Source organism: Lepidochelys olivacea (assembly GCF_965140295.1).
Source record: "Lepidochelys olivacea isolate rLepOli2 genome assembly, chromosome: 2".
Taxonomy (NCBI): Eukaryota; Metazoa; Chordata; order Testudines; family Cheloniidae; genus Lepidochelys; species Lepidochelys olivacea.
This window is the reverse complement of record NC_140412.1, coordinates 7139428-7154090: the sequence shown is the minus strand read 5'-3', so window position 1 is coordinate 7154090 and position 14663 is coordinate 7139428. Positions and strand designations below refer to the sequence as shown.

The 14663-nt window shown below is 45.8% G+C and overlaps 1 protein-coding gene across 3 annotated transcripts in view; it reads right to left on the bottom strand.

The window, feature by feature from the left end:
- LOC311516100 (t-SNARE domain-containing protein 1-like) overlaps positions 1–14663 on the bottom strand; it is a 698551-nt gene that overhangs the window by 616095 nt on the left and 67793 nt on the right. For all 3 annotated transcript variants that reach the window (XM_084619794.1, XM_084619795.1, XM_084619793.1), the window contains exon 2: positions 3932–4004. The gene's annotated coding sequence lies outside the window, so the exon portion shown is untranslated. The remainder of the gene's footprint in view (positions 1–3931; positions 4005–14663) is intronic.

Here is a 14663-nt window from a genome sequence, read left to right as displayed (position 1 = left end):
ATGATCTGGTGGTTAAAACTGCGAGTCAGGAAGTTTGAGTTCTGCGACAGAACTGCTGTATGATTTGGCGCAAGAAACCTTTCCATTCCTTAGTTGTCCTATCTATAAAAGAGAGATTCTGATACTACCTCACCAGCCGTGAATGTGAGTGGCTTAATTCACAAACATACACAAAGATCATTTGTTAGTCTCTAAGGTGCCACAAGTACTCCTTTTCTTTTTGCGGATACAAACTAACACGGCTGCTACTCTGAAAAAGAGATCAGAGGATCTTGATAAAAAGATGACATGTCTCCCCATGACAAGCACTAACATGAAACACATGGCAATGAGGTCAGATGCAGAGCATGGCTTTTGTCTCAAGTTTTTCATTTACTTTAGCATGCTCTGGAAGAGGGCAATATTTTGAGCATGCTGCAGTAAAACATGAACTCCGTGCCAGCATGCTTCAGTCTAAAAGAGGTAAGAGCAGCCAGTACACAACCTACAAAAGAACATAAGAATGGCCACACTGGGTCAGACCAAAGGTCCATCTAGCTCAGTATCCTGTCTTCCAACAGTGGCCAATGCCAGGTGCCCTAGGGCGAATGAACAGAACAGGTAATCATTGAGTGATCCATCCCCATCGCCCATTCCCAACTTCTAGCAAACAGAGGCTAGGGACACCATCCCCGCCCATCCCAGCTAATAACTAATGGACCTATCCTCCATGAATTTATCTAGTTCTTTTTTGAACCATGTTATAGTCTTGGCCTTCACAACATCCTCTGGCAATGAGTTCCACAGGTTGACTGTGCGTTGTGTGAAGAAATACTTCCTTTTGTTTGTTTTAAACCTGCTGCCTATTAATTTCATTGGGTGATCCCTAGTTCTTGTACCATTCCTTTGGTAATGTATCAAAGTTAAAAAGAAAACAAGTTTGAAGTCTATCAGCAGGGTAAGCATCACACAATGCAGCTGTGTGGAAGAAAGCTACAAATCCCACTGCAAAGCAGTCTGACAGTCATCTGGCTTAATCAGAGGTCACTCTGTGTCAGTCCCAGGTCGGGCAAGGTTACCAGTATGGCGACCTAAACCCTGCTGAATTAGGTAGGATTCAAAGGGACACCATCAACTCAGATTTAGATATATTCAGAATCCCTGAACCACGAGACATCTTTCTATTTTGAATCTTTAGTTTTGCTCTGAAGGGTGTTTTCAACAGGTAAACATCCAAGCAGGGGTTGTCGAGAGACAGTCTCAAACTATAGGGGCATGCTGCTCCTGAGGGGCATGCTGAATCCTGGCTGCTGCCCCCTGCAGAGCCCTGGGCAGAGGCAAAGCCATGGATGAGAACACCCTCAGCCTTTGAGCAACTCCCCTCCCACCTCCGAACAACCTCCCACAAGTTCCTGTATGCATTCCTCATGTCCTTGACCCACTGAGTGGGTGGCTGAACCTTGAACATGGCTTCCACTGCAATGCCCAGAGCAGACAGGCACAGTGTGAGCAGCAAGTATCAGAATGTGCTCAGATACCATAGAAACGGGCACACAACAGGATGGGTAAACAAGCCCTCTCAGGGCACACGATACTACACACAACTGCAGTCTGTGCAGACAGGCTGTCACATTTAACATCACATCAGCCTAGTGTAGGTAAACCACGGCCCAATCCCAGTTGACATGACGCACAGAATTTAAAGGTAGAAGGGACCATTACGATCACCTAGTCCAACCTCCTATATAACGCAGACCGGGGAATTTCACCCAGTGATTCTTGCATCAAGCCCGTAACGTCTGGTCAAGTTGCAGCATACTGATTTAATGACTCCAAGCAATGGAGGCTCCAGCACATCCCTAGATAAACTGCTCCAATGGTTAATTCCCTTGACTGCTAACTGTCTGCAATGTTAAACACAATGTGCTTGTCTACAGCGAGTGCAAAGGGGTTAGTTACAACTCCTCAAGGCCACATTCCAGCATGACCTAGTTTTCAATCCTCAGCCTGCAAAGGAAATTTTGTACCAAAACAAGTCAGAACTGGAGAATTACCAACCCAGTGGGAGAGCCCACACAGGGAAATTTGTTTTTCAGGGGTAGCTAGTTACACAACAAAAGGGAAAGTGATTTGTACATCTCTTGCCGGGACAGGCTGCGATCTGACGCTTTAGAATGCTAGATCTTTACATTTGTTTTTTAGGCAAAATTGGTGCTAGGAGGACAGCCCTGGACAGTGAAATTCTCTATCCACAGAGGAGGAGCAACAACATTGCAAGCTTCCCTTACCCTGACCAGCCAACCTGGATAGACCAAGGAGCTGAAGTCTCTATGCCCATTAGCGTTCATACAGAACAGAGCCGCTTTCCTGATATCAAACCAGGAGTCCGTCTACAGCTCCCACATCCCTGCTGTAAAGTTGCAGAAAATAGAGTGGCACCGACAAACTGACTAAGAGTCCTAAAACAAACCCTAAAATAACCCAAACCTGCACACACTTCCCAAGGAACAAAGAAAGGCAAACCAAGGCTGCAGAGCAGTGTGATTGGTAAAGGGTCACAAACTCTCAGGTCAGATAGTGAACAAATCATTTACATTAAAGTTAAGACTGGATTCAGGCTGCAAAAACAGCCATTCAAAACCCTACTCTCCCTCCTATCAATGCTGGAGTTATGGGATCTAACTCTGAAACACACAGTTACTAGCTAGTTACTAGCCCAAGCTACTTAACGAAAAAGGCAGCTATGTAAATCAAGGGCTGCCTCCTACAACTTGAAGTGTAGGAATTCTGGAAGCAAGGGAGAACAAAGCAGCGATTATAGGAAAAGTTATGTACACACTGAATGCATCTTTGCTTGTGCTCCCTCGGCCAAGAATGGAGTTATTCATTGTGAAATGTGCTGGTGAAGCAGATGGCAAGTGCCCAGCCAGGTAACTTTAGCAAGCACGCAGTCTTCCAGTGTTAGGATAGTGGTTTGAACACACTGGAGTGGCACGGACCTAGCAAGTGCAAGTCGACACACCTGCAGAGCCACAGACCATAAATCAGGGCATCTCTTAGAGCACTTTACACGTAAGTTTCCATTTCACAACACACTTAAGCCCAATGGCAAAACTTTTCACACAGGGGTAACTTAATTGTTCACCCACAAAGTCTATATTTGAGGGACCTGACTTTCAGAGCTCCTGTAGCTCCAGCTGACTTTAGGTGCTCAGCTTCAAGCAACCGAATTTCAAAACATTGGCCGATGGACATACATTACCAATGAAATGCAGCAGAAGGAATCAGCCAGCTAGTGTAAAAAACATTTGGAAACACATCCTGTAGAATACACCCTCTGGGACAAGACTAAAATGCACTCTGAACACGACTCATCTCCACTCTGGGGCAGACTAAGACAGGATCTATGAGATGCACGTCCTACAGGCAGAGCCCACACCAGGATCAGCAGGCAGGGGTGCGGCATTTGACCCACTTCTGCTAGCTAGTGACCTGTAGGGTGGGCTATGTCAGGTGGTAGGGACAACGAGAATGCAGGAGTAGGAGGGAGACAAGTATGGCTGAGAGTCTGGTCAGACTGAGTAAACTGGTGTTTTTTTCATAACGTTAACTAACATGATTTGAAATGCCACTTAGTTTAGACACAGCTTAACATCTTCAAAATAACATTACCTGGAGCCTGTGGGGAGCCTTGCAGGGAACAGAACGTCTGCCTGGACAGACCTTGTTTCGGAGCCTAATATTTCAACAGACCACAGCCCCATTGTGCAAACCCTGAGCCAAAGAGAGAGTGCTGTGCCTCTAAATATGCATGATGAAGAACCAAAACCAACCCATCCTTTATGGCCAAATGTGCAAGATGTTCGTGACTGTGCAACCAGTGTCCAAGATTTCCACCACCTCCCAACTCACACCAACCTCGCCAACCATAGACAAGACCTTTCCCCCTTACCTTATATTGGAAACACGGTCCTGTAGAGTTGCTTTTATTCTGTTCTCCCCGTCAGACAAGAATCCTGTGCAATCTGGAACGAAAGACAGAGATTGCTGAGTGGTGTTGGGGTGGAGGGAAATATGCCACGTTCCCTGCTTTCAGACACAGATACTTTCACAGCTGCTCTATGTCTTTGACTTCTGGATTCCAGGAACATCTCATGTACTTTGGGCTGCAGATCACGACTGAGCACAAAACCAAGCAACACTTATCGCTCACATCACACGTTACACACATTAATCAGAACTTCTCTGAGATAATGAGGGTTATCCTCATTTTAAAGATAAGGAAACAAATGAAGGAGTTAAGGGATTTAGAAATCTTCCAGATTACCAGGTGTATTTATGTTTTGAGGGGTGAGGGACAAAACTCAAGTGATTTCTCGACTTCCACCAATCGCTTTTAAGGAAGGGCCTGGTTTCTTTAGGGCCTCAATCCTGCCAGGTACCGACCATAGTGACCCTGGTGCAGCACTTCCAGAACATGTGTAGCTTTAAGCATGTGAATAGTCCCATTGGATTATGCCCCAGATGATTCCCACTATAAGCACTGGCCAAGGTTTTTTGGCACCTTACCAGGACTTCAGTTCTCTCTCATCCAAACAATGGAACCTTCAGAAGCACAAAACTACTAATGCTGGTGGGGTGCTGATAAAGAAGGAAAGGCACTATCTAATCAACCACTCGGAAGGTCTCCCACCAGATTCTCCTGTGGTCTCGTATCAGCCAGGTACTGACCAGTTTCTGAGAGATCCAATAGCGTGCTGCGGCTACATGCTGCCAACACTTTTATCCTCAAGCAAATGGACTACAATAGATGGCCTTTTGCATCAGTAAACAGAGGGTCCTTAACATGCCACGGTCCCTTGCAATAGCTGTAAGAACTATTTTTCATGGATTTAATTGGAAAATACTAATAAATGCCTTTGCCTGTTAGCCATCAATCTGTTATCAGAAATGAAAAGTCTTTACGTGATAACTATCCCAATTCCCATGTTTGATTAATAATGAATAGCAATGTCCTTTACTTATTCAAATCCAAAGCTTAGTGATTTGCAACATCTTTGGTGATTCTGGTCCATATACTGAACAACCTCCCCAAGTCCAATGCTCTTTCCATTTTAAATTTTACAGTAATCAATACCACACTAGCTTATATTTATATAAACTCACAAACACACACACACACACACACTCTGAAGGCAGCTCCCTGCTAGCACCAGTGCAGAAGTTAGGACAGCATGGTATGGTGTCGCCACCCTTACTTCTGCACTGCTGACTGCAGAGCTGGGCCCTCAGTCAGCAGCCGTCACTCTCTGGCTGCCCAGCTCTGAAGTCAGCACAGAAGTAAAGGTGGCAATACCATGACCCCCTAAAATAACATTGTGTGGACCTCCCACACACAACTCCCTTTTGGGTCGGGACCCCCAATTTGAGAAACGCTGGTCTTCTGGATAGTATAGGGTAAAAGCACACGAAAGACCAGATTTCATGGTTCCTGACACATTTTTCATGGCCACAAATTTGGTAGGGCCCTAGTCATGAGTAACCGATGCTACTCGTGATTGGCACAGCCGAGGCCTCATCCTGGCAGACATCTATTCTCATCTCCCTGGAGCTATGTGCTGCAGTCAACACTGTTGTCCACCAGACACTGCTGTTTTGCCTTACAGTGGTAGCAGGGGTAACATGGGAATGTGCTAACATGGTTTGAGTCCTTCCTGGCGGGACATACCTAAGGAGTAAAGATGGGAAACGGCACCCACACCACAATCCTTTCTCCGGTCCTATTCCACATCTACATGCAGCCAGTCGGAGAACTAGTCAGACAAGATAGACTCAGCTGCCAGGAATGTGCAGGGGACACACAGTTTATTTCTCACTACACATAACCCCAGTACCCCCAGCATGGCCCAGTTGGATGAGATAAGCTCATGGATGATGAAAAACAGCTTGTTGAGGATGAATCCAACCAAGACAGAAGGGATACTGGTGGGCAAAGGAAAGCATTTTGAACAGTTTGCGGCCACTGTGTAGTCTCCTTCGGTTGAAGATACACATCCACAAATGGTCCATTCAGGCCATAACTTCTGAGTTCTCCTGTAATCCTTCACCGATACTAGACATTCTCAAAGCAACATCTGCTAATCATGCTTTCTATCATCTCCCATTGGCTAGGAAACTTCACCTCCTCCTGGGAAAGGATGACCTGGCCTCACTTATATGCACTTTTGTCACCTCCCATCTGGACTCCAGCAATGCTACAAACCTAGGCATGTGGTTATCAGCCCTCAGGAAACTCCAACTAGTACAGAACACTGCAGCATGTCTGCTCAGCAACACTGGATGCCATGAGTACACCATACCTGTCCTGCGCTCACTAAACTGGCTTGCCATAGAACAGTGAGTCATGGTCTCAGTCCTTTAGCTTCAAAAATGGACCAATGGAGTGGGCCCAGCATACCTAAAAGATTACCTGACGCTCCAGGGTAAAAACCACAGGCAAAAACTTTGCTCCTCAGACAATGGAACCTTCCAACATAAGGGTAAAGCTCATCTGTGCAGGAGACAGAACTTTCTCAGGGACTGGTTCAAGACTATGGAACAAACTCACGAGAAAACAGGCCCAGACAAATGTCCCCACCTTCTTCTCCAAGGCACGCTTCACCAACCTGCCTTCTCTAACACACGAGAGCAGATACATTTAAAATGAAAACCCAACTAACCCAAACAAAACACTCCCCTGCACACACAACTCTCCCCTTCATGAAAAGATGAGAGAGAGAACGAGCCACCCACAACAGATGTTAGTCACATTGCTTAATGTGCAACTGGAAGATGCCCACATAGACAGTGATGAGAACAGAATAAGAGCTAGTATATTATACGACAGAAGCCTTAAGAGCTCAGCCTAGTAAGAGGGTCAGACATGAAAGGGAAGGGGCGGGGGGCGGCCAAGAGGGTAGAAATCGCAAGTGCAGTTTAATTAATGAAATACAGGATGTTGGTAATTCCCAAGCAGAGTGAGTTATACAGAGTCCTTGAAAGGAGAGATCACCCTGGGACCCTAATAGGATAGAAGTAAATACATTTTTTGAAAGGGACAGGTCTGATTTTCAAAAGTGCTGAGTACCCACAATCCCAGCTGACAATAGTAAGGGCTGTGGATGCCCATCAGCTCTGAAAAGTCAGGCTCAAAGAACTTGTTAGGGCAGGATGCAATGGAGGCATCTTACTCAGAGTCACAAAAAGGACAAAAAGAAAAGGCGTACTTGTGGCACCTTAGAGACTAACCAATTTATTTGAGCATGAGCTTTCGTGAGCTACAGCTCACTTCATCGGATGCATCCGATGAAGTGAGCTGTAGCTCACGAAAGCTCATGCTCAAATAAATTGGTTAGTCTCTAAGGTGCCACAAGTACGCCTTTTCTTTTTGCGAATACAGACTAACACGGCTGTTACTCTGAAACAAAAAGGACAAAACACTTTAAGAACAGCAGACTGAATCCTCTGCTGGATTACAGCAGACCAGCTCTACTGACGACAACAGAGCTATGATGAACTTACACCGGCAGAGAATCTGCGCCTATCCGCAGTGACACATGCTGGGACGGCAACGAGAAAGAGGGTCAATCCTCATGCTTCAGGGCTACGTGGCTCACCAGCTGAGGGCCAGAAAGAAATCATCCATGTTCGGAACCCAAGGTATATTCACCCAGTTAGCAGAGGAGTATTATGGGTCTGGGCTTCACCTGAAGCCTCCAGTCACAGGAGGAGACAGGATATCAATCTCTGTTGGTAGAGGAATTGTCACTGCATTCAGAAAAACAAAAGTAGCTGATGCATTTCAGAGATCAGGCCACACTGAAGTCACTGGTACAAAAATCCTCAAGGGCTTGGTAATGATGATGCAGTTTTATGAGCAGTTCTCCTGCTGAGTTATGTGCTTGACCCACAGGAAGTGGGCAGCTTTCCTTTATCCCCTCCCTTATAAATGAAAATGCCATTCAGACTCACAGAAACACAATACTAATAGAGAAGTCACACAAGGGGGACACAGCTTCCTCCTTGATTAGTCAGACCATGTTCAACAAGGCTGCCGTCTAGAATATTACCTGGTGTGTTCTACTGGAATTCTCCTGACTTGCCACAAGAGCCATGCCTGGCAGAAATATAGCAACCCTCCTCACACGTAAGTTGCCTCTGGGGCACACACAGACACACTGCCAAGATATGTAAAATGTAAGATGTAAAATATAGCGATATGTAAGATGTAAAATATAGCGACTTTTACCTGTGTCAATAACAACACCTTCGATTACTGAAGAAAGGAATTTTAAAAATCTATTTGAATTTCCACTGCCTACCACAGGTACTTATCTGGCCCCCATAACAGGATCATCTGAGCACCTCACAGTCTTGAATGTATTTATCATCACAAGACCCCTTTGAGGCAGGGCAGTGCTATTATCCCCATGTTACAGTTGAAGAACTGGGGCACAAAGAGGCTAAGTGTCTTGCCCAAGGTCTCCCAGGAAGTCTGTGGCAAAGCAGGGACTTGAACCCAGATATGACGTTTCCAAGGGCTACCCAGGGTTATAAGGCACCTCGCTACCACCTGCCCTGACTGTGAGGAAGGCTTGCCTGTGCCTGATGAGTGTTAGCTCCCTGGCTCTACCAGCCACAAACACAGTTTGAGCCTAGGGTCCCAGAGTTAGATGAAGTGACTAGACTGCCCAGACCCAGGTGGCTTGGAAGCATGTGGGATCCAACGGAGTAGTGACCATACACTGGGGCGCAGGGCCAGGTTGTAACACTGATCCCCAAGAACAGAACACCACCACTGCATGCAATTGGCCAGACTATGCCTACCCTTTCACCCTCTGCAACTCCAGCAGACATCATTAGCACTGTGGGAGCAAGAGTCAGGGCACATGCTGGCTCATGGCACTTAACTTCAAGACACTCAATCTCCGGCTATGAATCACTTGTTCAGAAACTATTTACACCTCCTACCAGTGTTTTCCTCAGGAATTGAAATTAGGTGGTGGTGTTCAAATTTATGGGGGGGTGGAGGGAGAAAGAGGGGTGAGACCATGAGGGTGACGGTGGGCTGTATGGCACCATAGTAAAAAACTGAAAAATGTTTCATGACCATTTTATTAGATTTTAAAATCATCACGCAAATTAAAGTTGGCTACTCAAGCCTTCTATGGAGTACAACATCTACATCCTTCTTGGTTTCTTGTTATAATTTTGCACAACTCTGTTAATGAACTTCTTGAATGCAATGCATTCATCTTTGGTGGCTTCTCGTGTGTCCGGTACTTCCATTCCTTGAATTGATATGCTCATTAGTTCATTCACATGATCAGGCAGAAGGAGACTTCTTTCAAAACACAAATTCTACTCAGTGATGAAAAAGAACACTCAACTGTAGCTGTTGTGACTGGGAGTAGCAAGAGATGAATTCCTACTTCTTTCAGCCCAGGAAACAGAGCATAAAGATCGGGTCGAGCCACTAGTGATGATAAAAAGGAAGTTGAAGTCAAATCTTCATTCATTCGTCCTATGATATTCCACTCTGTGTTCAAATTCTCTATTCTGTCCTGAGCACATGGCAGCCCCATTGCTGGTAGTGCCTCACTCCACTCAACTGTCGGTGTTTTACAGAATCATAGAATATCAGGGTTGGAAGGGACCTCAGGAGGTCATCTAGTCCAACCCCCTGCTCAAAGCAGGACCAATCCCCAATTTTTGCCCCAGATCCCAAATGGCCCCCTCAAGGATTGAACTCACAACCCTGGGTTTAGCAGGCCAATGCTCAAACCACTGAGCTATCCCTCCCCCCGAAAGACAGGGATCTGTAAAAGCTATGTAGAGGTTGAGTAGAATCTAGAAGTCGCTGTTGTAGATTTTTAAGAATCAAGTCTGTGTACTTTTTCAGTTGTCTTAACAAACACTTCTTGTCCTCTTCACTTAAGGATTCAATATAAATGCCTTCATTAGTCAAATTCCGGACTGAAGTCTTTCCTTCTTCCAGTACTTTTTCAATAGATAGCTCCCTGATTGATCCAAATGTAGCTTCTATTGCTGGACAAAGATCTGCTACTGTTGTAGCAGATGCCTGGATGGCATTGTTTAATGACCCAAGTGGTTTCAACAGTAGACTTACAAGAGAGAGAATGGCAATAGTCTTCTCTGAACATAGTAGCAAAAGTAATCCACCAGCCTCACTACTTAGATCCATCCCATCTTGGTAGATACTTTCCAAAGCCAGTAATAATGGCTGGAGTAATTTTAAGGCAACAGCCAAGGATCACTCATGAGAAAGTTGGACTAATTTGAACTGCAGTCCCAGTGTATCTTCTATATTTTCCAAGATATTCAGTCTTCTGGAATCTTGCTGAAAAAAGAATATAATGAATACATTAAATGTATAGCTTTTTTAACGTCTTTGAAGAGTCTGCAGCTCGTACTAATGCTAGTTGGAGTAGATGGCCTCTGCAGTGTGTATAGGAGAGACTGGGCTTACATTTTTCTCTGAGCAAAGCTTGTGCTCCACCATGTCTTCCAGAGAAGTTTGCAGCTCCATCAAATGCACAAGCAGCCATCTGTCAGGGGTCCAACTGACAAGCATTTAACTCTTCTAAGATGTGGGTTGTCATAGATGCAGCCAATCAGTCTTCTATAACTTGAACATCTAGAAATGCATGTACTGGCCTACCACTGACATCAAGATAACGTACACAATGACTTAATACTTGATGACCATTTGCATTGGTGCATTCATCAGCCATGTATGCAAATTTTTTGAATGTGGGGAGAGAGTTCTTCACTTTTTCAACTGTTGAGTTTTTCACTGTTGCACCACATACATCTAGCCAGTCAGTTGAGTTTCTTGCAGAAAGATAGTGAGCATTTGTTGGTCTTGTTTGAAACCAGTGTTCAACTTCAGGATGAACAAGTGACAATGCACTTAACATTGGTCTCCAGTTTGTAGTGTGTGGTATCTCTTGCCTAAATAGTGTGACAGGGTTGGGCCAGATGGCTACAAAAGAGTAATAGAAGGCAGATATATTAGCCCCAGGCTAAGTAGGTCCCTTTTCCCTGGGTAAGGTAACAGGGAAGGTTCCAGAACAATCAGGAACCTTCTGGAGACAATTAAGACAGGCTGATTAGAACACCTGCAGCCAATCAAGAAGCTGCTAGAATCAATTAAGGCAGGCTAATCAGGGCACCTGGGTTTTAAATAGGAGCTCACTTCAGTTTGTGGTGTGTGTGTGAGGAGCTGGAAACAAGAGGCACTAGGAGCTGAGAGTGAGAACGCGGACTGTTGGAGGACTGAGGTGTACAAGCATTATCAGACACCAGGAGGAAGGTCCTGTGGTGAGGATAAAGAAGGTGTTGGGAGGAGGCCATGGGGAAGTAGCCCAGGGAGTTGTAGCTGTCACACAGCTGTTCCAGGAGGCACTCTAGACAGCTGCTTTCCACAGGGCTCTGGGCTGGAACCCGGAGTAGAGGGGGGCCCGGGTTCCCCCCAAATCCTCCCAACTCCTGGTCAGACACAGGAGTCGTCGACCTGGACTGTGGGTTCAGAAAAACTGCCAAGCTGCGGGCTACCGTGAAGCTCCAAGGTGAGCAAATCCGCCAATAAGGGCAAAACCCACCTAGAGCAGGAACTTTGTCACAATAGAAAGTATGATGCCACAGCCATGTTTGTTTGCATGAACTATGCTGTGTCTCCAGCATTCTTAACAGCCTCATTAACACTCACCAGTGTTGTCCTTGGTCAGTGGAAACTCAGAGTTCAGAGGTGCTTTCATATGAGTTCACCTCCCAGGTGGGGGGCAAGAAGGCACCTTGCTCGTTCCTCCAGCTGCTCACTGTTCGCTCTGGCCACTGTTTTTTGTTGTGCCACCGTTCACTCCATTGCTCTGTTGCCAATGGCCTGCACAGTCACCTTCTGCTGCCACCTGCAACTGTGACCTCTGCGACCTGGTCTCTTGAGGTTCTACCCAGCTCTCAAGTGATTTCAGCTGAGCTCTCAGCGGGGGAACCTTGCTGCTAGTGCAGGCTGGGCCGTCTCTTCCACAGAAACACTGTCCCACAGCAGGTCTAAGCACTTAGACCTGATTATCAGTGATTTCAGCTGTAGTGATCACTTAACACAACAAAATACTATCTATGGCGCCTAATCAGTTCTGTCTTTAAACAGTGGAGAGGGACAGGTCAAATTGTACTTGTGATCAGGCAGACCAGCAAGCAAAACACCTGCCCCCACCCTCTCTCTTGATGCCCACAATCAGCACAGGCTAAGTACAATTCTACTGCCCTTTACTCATACAATAAGAACAACAACATTTCTTTACCCCCCCCCCCCCGCATTCAAATGATTTGTAACCCAACCCCAGCCAAAATCTAATCACTTGGGCAACACAGCTCTATTTGGTGGATACCTAGGTAGGTTAGGCGTGAGTGTAAATACAATCTGGTCCTGAAGCCTTTCCCCTCAACCCCCAGCTCATCACTAGCTGTCAGGGAGAGCTCATTTAGACTTTGTTAACAAATCATAATTTGAAAGTATTAGGTTGGCCAACATCACCGAAATGAATGCACTGACATGGTCATAAAAAACAACAGCTGTATAAGGAAGCTAGTCGATGTTCATACTTTTCAAATCTATTTCACTTTTTCAGATACACGTATTTTATGATACACATTATATGCTTTTAAAGTGTGTATTAATGTTTCAGTTTCAATTCAAAATTTCCAAACAATCACTAAATTGGCAACACTGCATGTAACTAGTTCACAAAACTGGGGGGGAGGAGTGTTGGGGAAATTCGGGGTGGGGGGTAAACACCCCCATGGGGGGTGTAGGGAAATCCCTGCCTCCTACCCTTACATTCCTCCCCTCATTTCACTTTCATGCCCCAGCAGCTGGCTGGTATACAGGCCCTCTCTGGCACCTCCATGACCCTGCTACGCTGACCAAATTTTCTTTCACACTGCTGTTGGAGTCTCTAAAACAGATTGTTCCAGGTAAGTTCACTGTCCATAGGGTTGAGAATTCCTCCAGGTTAGCTCATGGTATCATGCCCTCTACAACAAACATGGGACTATTCCAGATACTTTCTGGCTCAGTGCGCTCAGCTTCCCACACTCGGGACCTATATTTCTGGGGTGGGACTGGAGGTGTGAGTAGTGGTTACGCTATTTCCACAAACAATTACCTCTTCCAGTTTGAGATCAAGGCACCCCCATCACCATCGTAGCCAGACACCCATTTCATCAGTCTACCTTGGGATGTTAAAGGGTTCACATAACTCAGAGGAGAATTTACCCTACTGCCAAAAGAGCCCCATCAATGGCTTGGTAAGACATAACCACCTTTTGTCCTCAACCATCAATATGGCAGTGCCTAGCCACACTCAGGTCAGCACGTTATCGATGACTGAGACAGATGCAGTGGGCAGGGAGATAGCAGGAGTGCCCATAATAGGAGTTACAGGCCAAGGCTAGCAGACTGTGCAATGCCACAGCTCTAAGGGAAGAGAAGAAAGAAGGGCATCTTCACTTCCACCACAGCATCTGCATAGACATGATCAGAAGCAGCATTCCAACCAGGTTATTCCTACCAGCCTCGGCTTCAGCACAGAGTCAAGCATATCACACTAGGAGGATTCTAGTCCATGCCAGGGATAAGATCACTTGGAATCAGTTTGGACTGTCAGCTTGGTCAGGGGATCAAAACTCCACCTAGGGGGAAACAACGGCAGATGGACATCTAAATGTTCCAGCCCTACCTACAATGATAATATAAAAGCTGTATTGCCAGCCTTGAGTCTGGTACTGTGGTACAGTCTCATATCATCAATATCTTACTGGAATCTATTTTTCAGTACTGATACTTTTGCAGTATTTTTACTTGGGGTGCGTAAATACAACAATAAGGCACACATGTTGTTGTCCTGCATGCCCAAAGATGACCCTGACGATTGTATTAGGTCTTGTGAGTATGGATGAGGCTAAAAAAGCCAACGGGTGAGTGGCAGTCGTTTCTGCAGGAAGTGCATAGGTAGCTCGATGCCGAAGAAGAGATTATAATCTGTGCCTGCTGAGTCCGCCACTGTTTACGATTCAGCCTCTGTTCCTCAAGAGCCATACAGTGATTAATCTCCAACTGGGGAACCCCACTGTTGACTACTGCTCGCCAGCATGGTCAATCTGTTGCTGACAACTCCCAGCTGCCAACTCCAATGTTGCACCATTTCAAGGGATGCTTCAGTGTGTCCTTAAAGTGTTTCTTCTAGCCACCGCACATGCGGTTGCCCACTTTCAGTTCCCCATGCAGCAACTGCTTTGGCATTCAGGTGTTGGCCATCCTCAACACATGGCCAGCCCAAAGTCATGGGGGTGCGATGAGCATGGCTTTGATCCCTGGGACATAACTAAGCTCCAGAACCTCGTTAGTGGTAACTTTATCCTGTTATTTGATGCGGAACATGGCACGCAGATGTAGTAAATTGAATTTATCTAGAAGCTTAATGTGATGCCTGTCCCAGGTCCAGGTCTCACACCCATGTAAGTTGGACAGCACAACGTATAGACTTTTAGATTGGTTTGAAGCTTAATACCATGTTGCTGCCAACTCAGTCTGATAGTCTGCCAAGCAATAAACTGGCTTT